Source organism: Bos javanicus, chromosome 22, assembly GCF_032452875.1.
Source record: "Bos javanicus breed banteng chromosome 22, ARS-OSU_banteng_1.0, whole genome shotgun sequence".
NCBI lineage: Eukaryota > Metazoa > Chordata > Mammalia > Artiodactyla > Bovidae > Bos > Bos javanicus.
The window spans coordinates 5,687,395-5,697,657 of NC_083889.1; the positions used below are offsets into that span (position 1 = coordinate 5,687,395).

At 45.6% G+C, this 10,263-nt stretch overlaps 1 long non-coding RNA gene across 2 annotated transcripts in view; it reads left to right on the top strand.

The window, feature by feature from the left end:
- The window catches only part of LOC133234997 (uncharacterized), a 43,213-nt gene extending 40,243 nt beyond the window's left edge, over window positions 1–2,970 (top strand). For both annotated transcript variants that reach the window (XR_009732390.1, XR_009732391.1), the window contains exons 3-4: window positions 550–750; window positions 1,054–2,970. This is a non-coding gene — a long non-coding RNA (uncharacterized LOC133234997). The remainder of the gene's footprint in view (window positions 1–549; window positions 751–1,053) is intronic.
- The last annotated feature ends 7,293 nt before the right edge of the window (window positions 2,971–10,263 follow it).

A 10,263-nucleotide genomic window follows, 5' to 3' on the forward strand; every position in this document is an offset into this window, starting at 1 on the left:
GTGTCCCTGAGAAGTAGGTCCTAGAGAGTCAGTCAATACAAGTAGACGCTGTGGAGCCCTGGGAGAAAAGGCAAGGCTTGGACTGAAAGTCCTTTGAGAGTTGGGAATAGGACAGCCTTCCTCACCACCCACAGGCCAGACCCCCAGGAAAGCCCTGGATCTCACCCCATGACAATTTCCCTCATCCCTGCACACTCCTCTCCCCAATTCTTCTCTGGACTTGTTCCCACCTCGGCTCCTAAACCCACAGGCTGAGGAAGTTGTGTGCAGCCACTCTGGTCATTTCCCAAGCCCCCCTTCCTGTCAGGTTACTGGCAGCCTGTGCCTAACATTCCAGGCCAACATCAGGTACCGTTCCACCCTAATCCCACATGACCATTCAAAGCCACGCTACCTTCTTCTCTCCTTTAAGAGTCTGTGACCCAAATCATAATTTTCCTCCTTTCCTCTGACTTAATTTCATTTCTTTTACTGGTTCCTCTGTTTTGACAAAGGAATGCTGATGTGTTTCTGGCCTCTCTTCAGGGTTCTGTTCTTTTGCTATTGCAGGTTCCAGAGGACTTAGCGTATGCACTCTGCGTGGATGACTTACAGGGGTAAATACACCCAGCCACCTGGAGGTATCTGACTTCCCCAGGCATCCTAAGTCAACTACAGGTCTCTCCAACTCAAGCACTCAAACCAAAGTTGATTGTTATTATTATCTGATCCACCTTGGAATAAAAACAAACAGAAGCCAGCGGCTCTCTGGTAAGTGGTGCTCAGGGATGGCACCGTACAGCCACCTGAGACAGAAGCCTCGGGGCTCCTCCCCGGCTCTCTCCACCTGCCACATCAGCCAGGGACGCAGCTCTCCCCTTAACCCCCAGCCCCTGTCCCGTGGTATTCCCGTGTGTACATCCAAAGTATCGTCCTAGGTAAACACTCTCTTCCCCCAGCTGGTCTCTCTGCTTGCATTGTGTGCATCATCTGCACACCTAAGGCAAAGAAAAAGAAAATATAAAAATCAGATCATAGCACCTTTCTTACCTAAAACCCTCTGTTGTTTCTCAGTGCAGAGCAAACTACACGTTGTCTACAGAAGCTGCTCTTTGCTCTTGTGGACAGTGTCTGCAACAACTTCATTTAAGTCAACGAATGAGATCACTCATCAGAGTAGAAACAACTTCATTTAAGTCAACGAATGAGATCACTCATCAGAGTAGAAGTGATCAGATCCAGTGTCCTCCTTAACCTGGTGTCTCCAGCACCAGGCCCTTGGCAAGTTAGGTCCTTGTCTGCCTTACCGCTCACACAGCTTCAGGAAGCGGGTCCTTGGAGTGGCCCCATCTCACAGGCAATGAAACAAAGGGACAGAGAGGTGAAGAGGCTTGCTGAAGAGACGTAAGAAGCAGAGCCGGCAAATCAGTAAATAGGACAGCCTAACTCAAGAGTCCACATTTCTAGCCATCTATCCAAGGCCCTGTGCTTGTCTATGTGGGTTCCTTTAACCAGCCCAGAAATAAGCCAAAAGTTATTGAAATTACTGTGGACATACAGGTGAGGGTCACAGCTCACCTTCAACCAAGCATACAAATGGCAAGATCAAAGCTGACCACAGGGAAGCCCCACGTGTAAGGCCAGTGCTGAAGCCCAGCCGTTTGCAGGGAAGGCCGGGCCTCGCTGGGATTCTCCCAGGTATGAGGGCTCTCAGTGGCCGCGGTCACCTCCTCCAGGCCTGGATGGGTGCAGAGTGCCCTGCTCGCCTTGATGAATGACTCTCTCCATAAAGCCAGTCTTGGGGATGACACTGACAGAGAGCCTCTGCCCCTGTGTGTTAGCAGAGCAGCAGGGCCATCAGCTGTTGGCGAGTATCCCAAGGCTGCTCTGAGGCTGTGCAAGAATTCTAATGAAATGCAAAGCATTCATCAAACAGGAACACAATAGATTTTTCAAAGCTCATGCTCAGTCCTTTAACTGAACAACCACTGTCCCTCTTCAGCAAACACTACAGGCATTTCCCTGCTAGTAGGGAAAAAAAAAAAAAACTTTACAAATTGTCTTATCATTTTTGTATTTTCTAAGTTTTAGGTTATGGACATGTTCTATTATTATAAGGAAAAAGACTTTATAAATATTTTTAACATTTTTTTCCAAAGTCATGTACTCCCATGGTTCTCATAGGTGGTTCATTAACAGAATCAACAGGGAAGATGTGTTCAAATGCAGACCTACTGAATCAGACTCCTTAGTGCTGGGGTCGAGAACCTGGGAAAGTGTGTCTCAGCTCACAAGCTCAGAAGGCCAGGCCTCTTGTCTATGTGAATCGAGTTGAATGACCAATGCATTTCCTGTCTCTCTCTGTTTAACAGCACCTAGATTTTATTTCCGTAGCTACCTCTCTGTCCACATCCCGTATTTTTCCAGAATAAGCTCATTCCTTCTCTCATTCCTTCTCTCATTCTACTAGTAGTCCCTGGTTGGTTTAAATCAGGCTTGGGTTCAAGGGTGAGCACCTATGCAATCAGAGCTGATCTCAGGACTTGATCAGAATGCTGGGGCAGAAACTCTCAGCATCTCACCAAAGCTGAACAGGAACCCCAGAATCCCAGGCCTATGGCAGCCATCTTTAAACCACGAGTAGAAACAGGTTTGGGTGGAAAATGACACCGTGGAAGCTGAAGCAGGGAGATGGAAAGAAACCGCAACCTTCTGGATCAGCCAATCATGGAGCCTGCCTAGGCTCTGAAAGCTCAGGTACGTGAAATGATAAACCCTTTCTTTGAAAGGGCTGACTGAAATGAGATATTCTGTCCTTTGCAACGTGGAGTCCTGACAGCTGTTTATTGTTCTTGGTTTCATCTGCAATACCATGTACTGATTTAATCTAGTCTGGTACTCTTTTGGAACACTACAACCAAGTTCTAGCTACCCTCATGGCAAACAAGCAACATTAACTAAAAATAAAAAAAAATCACTGGATGCAGGACACAATGCCTTTCTCCCCATCTGTGATCATGACAACTGTCCTTGTATAACAAGACCCTGGCTTCAGGGCTCCTCAGCTCCCAAACTGGCCCCAGGCTCTACCTCAGCTCCACCCTTAGGTCTCCCAGTGCTATGGTGAGGCCTCTAGTTCTGGGCAGTTGCCTCTGACTTGGATTTTGCTTCTCGGCCCACTGACCCTCTACTGAGATAGCCGGTGTACCATTTCAGTCCATTTTCTCCCGGACGTTGGCTCTCTGATAGGCTTGCTGCTGCTGCTAAATCACTTCAGTCGTGTCCGACTCTGTGCGACCCCATAGATGGCAGCCCACCAGGCTCCCCCGTCCCTGGGATTCTCCAGGCAAGAACACTGGGGTGGGTTGCCATTTCCTTCTCCAATGCATGAAAGTGAAAAGTGAAAGTGAAGTCGCTCAGTCGTGTCCGACTCTTAGTGACCCCATGGACTGCAGCCTAACAGGCTCCTCCATCCATGGATTTTCCAGGCAAGAATACTGGAGTGGGGTGCCATTGCCTTCTCCGCTCCGATAGGCTTAGCTTTTCCTGCCAGGAGGGAGTCTCATCTCCCACAAGGCCAGGATGCATGAGCCCTGGAAGGCACTCAGTGTTTCTGATAGGGAGATGACTGGCCTGGACTGGAAATACTAAAGTTACAATGAATAACAAGCATCAGTCTTTCCTAATAAATAAAATGAGATCACTGAGCTGGAAATCACTCTGAGATTTCTTCCAGTTTTAAGATTCACGAAGCTAGAGACACACCCCTTACAAGCCTACCACTAGTGTGATCCTGGAGGTCAGAGGACTCAATAATCAATACACACCAGCTCAGTGGCCTCAGGACACAGCGGGAGCCTGTATCACATCCATCAAGCTGCCATATGGGGCCTCTACTCTGTCTACAAACTGATACACAGAACACTAAATATATTAAAATTGAGTGGTGGGATATAAACCACTATTCCAAAAGCTGACAACACAGAAATCAGGAAATGCACATTTTAAATATTCTCATTTTACTTATTCATCCAAGTCCTCCATATATGACCAGTATCCTAGAAACTATCCAAGGAGTTAAAAATGTCACTTACCACTAACTTGCACAACTTAAGAGTAGCAGAAATTATAGTGGAGTCATCACACTAAGTCATTTCAGCAGTGTCCGACTCTGTGATACCATTGACCATAGCCCGCCAGGCTCCTCTGTCCATGGGATTCTCCAGGAAAGAATACTGGAGCGGATTGCCATGCTCTCCTCCAGGGCATCGTCGCAACCCAGGGATCGAACATGCGTCTGTTAACATCTCCTGCATTGGCAGGTGGGCTCTTTACCACTAGTGCCATCTGGGAAGCATCATCTGTCATTTATTACCATTGTCTGAGTGAACTCAAATAAAGCACCTGAATTTAGTCAAATGAAATTAAAGTTTTTTATAATGTTTTTAATTATAAAAAATAAAAAAACTAAATGTATTTGAAGGCTATGAAGTCCTTGAATCTTACAAATATTTGAAATTCTAAGTAGTTGTTAGAGAATTCACGGGCTGGTTATAGGAGAGAGTAGTTTCATGGTATAGACTAAATGACTTTAGTTTTTTCCAATCTGTAGCCACTTTCAAGCAATTATAATTTGTATGACTAGACCATGGCCCAGATGACCTCGTCTTTTAAAATTATACTTGTAAATGTTTATTTTTTATCATGTTGGTGGTTAAAATTTAGGGTTCTGTAGATGGTTGGATTTGAGCTTCAGTTCCAGCCCCAAGATATATTAGTCATGTGATGTTGGGCAAGTTACTTAAATTCTCTTAACTCCAATTTCCTTGTCTATAAAAGGAGTATAATAACATTAAATATTAAATAATATTTATTATTAATAAATTTCCTTTTATATAATTTATCTAATATATTTTATTTATGTAAATAAATTATAATTAAATATTAAATATTGAAGAATTAAATATTAAAGACCTCATAGGGTTATAGTGAGGATCACAGGAGAAAGTACAGTCCCTGTTTACATCAACACCTCCATTACTGTATCCACTAAGAGCGGTACTTATGAGTCACTGTGGAAAAACAGAGAGAAAAGTCTTCTTTTCCTTGGAATAAAAAGAGTCCAACCCAAGGAAACACACAAGGGCCACTCAAAACAGCATTTAGCAAAGGTCAGTATTTCGTGGGACCCAGACTCCCATAGCCCCGTCAGGGTTGGGGCTGTGCTGAGAGGGAAGGAAGGTGAGTGGGCCCCTCATCCCAGTCTGCGAGTTTATGGTGAACAGCAGGAGGCTGGGAGAAGAGAAGTGGCAGAGGCAGTGGAGCTGCACAGGATTCTGAATGTGGACAGCGTGAGAGGGAAGAACCCAGAGGTTCAGGACACACTCCCCCAAACACGGCACCTTGCATGCTGAACATGTGAAGCCCAGCAGAGGAGTCTGAGAAAACAGGAGAAGCAGGAAGCTTGCTCTGCTCTCCTCCCCTCCACCTTCCTCCCTGAAACACGTGGTAAAACCTTCCTGTGAGAGGTGTGCTCCCTACACGTGCAGCAGAGGAGCAGCCTCATCTCCCAAGATGAGGGAGACAGAGGAGGACCCTAGCAGACAGTCCTTGCTCAGTCCCCAGGTCACTGCACTGACCTCACACCCTCAAGCTGTGGTATTCGTCCACCACGGCCCACCCGGCACCACATCAAGCACAGAAATATGCAGGTCTGTTTCCTCTGGTCTTCATTTCCTCATTAAGGCTCCACCTCAGGGAAAACATCTATCAAACAAATGTGCGTGCTTTTCTCTTGTTACTATTCTTGTCACTTCAATTTTCACACTCAGCCAGGGACCCTAAAAGGGTAAAGGAAAGCCGCCTTCTCTGCTACAGAAGAAACCAGACCAAAATAGAATAAAAGCCATTTGCTTGGGCTCAGGGTCACTACCCCCTCCTTAAAGAAGAGACATTACAGGTTTCTATCAGAATTTACTACATATCATCTGTAGTGTGTTGCTTAATGCTTTAAAGTTCATATATAGTCAGTGTCATATAGTTCTAATTTTAGAGACAGATTGGGTCATTCTTCATTTTTTTCTTATAAGAATATCCCAAGAGTAAAGAAAAAAAAATCTGAGTATAGTAACAGATAAACAATCCAGCCCCGATGAACTAGAGGTCTTCTGTCATCCCAGAGTGAGCAAAACCAGGAACACTATTTCGTTCACATTCTGAGGCAATGTACGTTACTATGACGTGAACTGCTTTATGCAGCTCTGAAATCAGGTGAATCCTATTTGTGACAATCAGATTAGAGTAACTCCTTCAGAAACACAATATGTAAAGCAGTGTTACATATCACTTCCTAGAAGCCCCCCAAGTACACAGAAATCTCCTAGCAAGCAGAGGTCTTATCCCTTTAATAAGTAATGAGGTAGGGGCTTTCCTGGAGGCTCAGTGATAAAGAATTCGCCTACCAATGCAGAAAGAAAGTGAAGTCGCTCAGTCATGTCCGCCTCTTTGCGACCCTGTGGGCTGTAGCCCACCACACTCCTCCATCCATGGGATTTTTCAGGCAAGAGTACTGGAGTGGGTTGCCATTTCCTTCTCCAGAGCATCTTCCTGACCCAGAGATCGAACCCGGGTCTCCCACATTGTAGGCAAACGCTGTACCGTCTGAGCCACCAGGGAAGCTCTGCAGGAGACATAGGTTCAGTCCCTGATCTGGGATGATACCACATGCTTCAGAGCAACCAAGCCTGAACACCGCAACTACTGAGCCTGCGCTCTAGAGCCTGGGAACACCGCTACTGAGCCCACGTGGCGCAGCTACTGAAGCTGGCACCCTAAAGCCTGTGCCCCACTGCCACGAGACGCCCGCGCACCACAACTAGAGAGGAGCCCCTGCTCACCGCAACTGAGGAAAGCCCGGACAGCAGCAAAGACCCAGCACGGCTGAAAATAAATAAATGAGTAATCAGGTGTCCCAACAAGTTTTCCCAAAGTAACAAAAACCAGAAACAACTTCCTGGAGCCGTGCAGAATCATCTTCGCCATCTTCACTGAACAGTCAGATGAAGGTGGAATTCCTGTACCCCAACCCAGAGCATCCAGGAACCAGCGCTGTGTTCAGAGCTGCTTCTAGAGCTATCACTGCCCATGGAGCAGGCCGTCTGCCCTGCAGAGACCGAGGGAAAGCAGGCGTGCCGAGCTGGGAGCCCCGGAGCTGCACACCCCAGGCGCTCTTATCTGAAGCCTTCTGGAGGCCACGCTGCAGACAGTGCTGTGGATGCCAATCCCCCACTGATCACTCCCTTCAGAGTAAAGAGTGAACGAGGACGACAACAGTGCCAGCAGCGGACGTTTGGGAGGGCCGATTATGCGCCAAGCACCAGTGTAACTGCTTCAGTCCATACTAAAACGTTCCATTTCCCCGCAAGCCTACAAGTAGGCAGTCAGGATACCCGTCTTACAGATGGGGGCGTTGGGACACTGGCCTGTTAAGTATCACAGCCAGAGCCACCAGCTGGTGAGGGACACAGCAACGATTTTCCATTAAGCTACTTTACCCTAGAGCTCACTTTCTCAACCAGCACTCTTACTGCCTCCTGGAAAAGTGAGGTGTACTGGCTGTGTCCAATTTCCCCTGTTCCCAGACCTTCTTAGGGTTCTAAGCTTGCCTGGCGTAAAGAAAAGGGAAAGAGGAGGAACAAGGACCAGGAAGCTGTGAGGAGAGAGAAACAGGACTGATTTAACAAGCAAGCCTGTTGTTTAATTTCTATACCTGCTAAATATAGCCCTTCTTTCTTCCAAACTTTTTTACAGGAGAACAGAGTACATTTGACTGACAGTTGAGCAGAGAAAGGACAAGAGCAAGTAAATTGTTATCTGTAGATCAGTGCACAAGTGTAAGGTATTTTCGCAGTGTTTGAAGCCGTAAGAAATTCCATGAAAGAAATCCTTCACAAAGACTAGCTCGCTGAAAGTCTGTTAACTCTTTGCAGCTTCTGGCACTTTTACCACAAAGAATTGGACCTTCATGTGCCACTGCTGTTGTTTAATCAGTTAGTCGTGTCCAACTCTTATGCAATCCCATAGGCTAGAGCCCACCAGGCTCCTCTGTCCATGGGATTTCCCAGGCAAGAATACTAGAGTAGGTTGCATTCCCTTCTCCAGGGGATCTTCCCAACTCAGGGATGGAACCATGTCTCCTGCATCTCCTGAATTGGCAGGTGGATTCTTTACCACCGAGTCACTTGGGAGCCCCATGTGTCACTATCACCAAGGGTGTAATTGAGGCATAAAGGGTGGTTCAGGAGATGGATGCAGAGAGCGTGCTCCAGTTAGTTACGAGAATGAGAACAAGGATGCTTCCTCCTGTATCTGGCATGTGTGTGGAACACCCCCTCCTCCCAGGAATGAGTGCTGGGGATACAGGAGGACCCCTAGCCTTAGGAGCTTATTGCCTAGTGCAGGGGTCTGCAAACGTCCACCTCTTTTAGGCTATGCAGGTCATAAAAGCTCTGTCCCAACTACTTAACTCTGCCTTGCAGCACAAAAGCAGCCATGAAAGTGTGAAAGTGAGTCACTCAGTCATGTCCAGCTCTTTGTGACCCCATGGACTACACAGTCGATGGAATTCTCCAGGCCAGAATACTGGAGTGGGTAGCCTCTCCCTTCTCCAGGGGAATCTTCCCAACCCAGGGATCGAACCCAGGTCTCCTGTGTTGCAGGCGGATTCTTTACCAGCTCAGCCACAAGGGAAGCCCAAGCAAAACAGCTATAGATAGTATGTAAGTGAATGGACGCAGCTGCATCACAATAAAACTGTTAAAGAAAAAAAAGTAGCTGGCTATATTTGAGCCACAGACTAGTCTGCAAACTATTGTACCTAGACACCTAAAGAACGGCTTATGGGGAAAAAACAACTTCTGTGTTATTTCATGTTTAGATCTGCTTGCTACCTTCATCCCTGAACAGCTGTGATCTGGGTGTGGACTCTCTGGATCCCACTTAGCTCCTGGAGTGTTTGGAGCTGCTATTCCACTGTCTGTGAGCGCTGGTGTCTTCAGTCAGTTGATTCTTCATCCTTGAAGTCCAGGAATCTTGTTAGGATATGGCTTAGTGATCCCAACATAAAAGGCTTTGTTTTCCACAAGAGATTTTAGCTCCTTTATAATTATTGATGTGATAAGGATGTTTGTCATCTTATTTTATATTGTACTTTCTTTTCTGGTTTCAAAACTTCCTCACCATCTCGTGTTTTGCTTTATGTTGTCTGCTGCTTCTAATCCTAGTAGCATACGTAGTTTTATCCAAGTAGGTTACTTTTATGATCGCAATTTATACTGTATCTGCTAAATCTGTAAACAGTGATGAATTTAATATATTATCCTTTCTCCTTCCTTCACTTCCATCATCCAATTACTCAATCAAGTAATTTCACAGATACCTTTATAATATTCATTTATGTGATGGCTTAATATTTACTATTTAATATTTTCTTCCAATTTTTGTGCTGAAGTCCTATTTGATATCTTCTTTTTTCTTACTATTTTTTCTCTGAGTTTATACATTTCTGCTTTATGTTCCAGTTACACAGTGGTAATACAATTAAATTGAATTAATTTGTGTTAGAAAAATTGGGAGGCCTGTGTTGTTAGGATTTCCTGTTCCAGGTGTATTTGAATATTGTGTGTGTGTGTGTGTGTGTCCCTCACCCCTAATGGAGATAGACAACTACAGGGGGTTTTGCAATGCAAAGACTTTTCCCTCCTCCTCCACCACAGACAGCTTCTTGCAAACAAGGCTCACCTATGTGATTCTTCATGTAACCTCAGCTCCTCTGTCATCTGGAAAAAATCTAGATGAGGTCTTGGGAGCTCTGGCAACTGTCGAGATGTAGAGTTTTTACCTGCAGGTGCTCTCACCTGGAGATGACTTGTTTCTGGCTCTTTTGACCTGTGACATTTCTCTGTGCTTCTTGCGCATCCCTTTGCTGGACCCACTGCTTTTGGCAGCCCCTCCATCAGCTTTTCAATTTGGAATTTTTGCTGCCCTTTAGTTTTGCTAAAAATGGAGTTTGTGTTTACATTCTTCATTCACCTTTTCACTTTTGAGAACAATGTATGAAAATCCCTTTTTCTTTACACACTCTCAATAGATATTTACATCAGTAAGTTCTGATTTATATTTCCCTTTTCAGTCTTGAGATAATTTCCTTTTTTGCAAAATGATGTCATGAAGCCATGGGCAGAGAGAGTCAGAAACAAAAGTCATGGTATCAGATGACTCTCCATA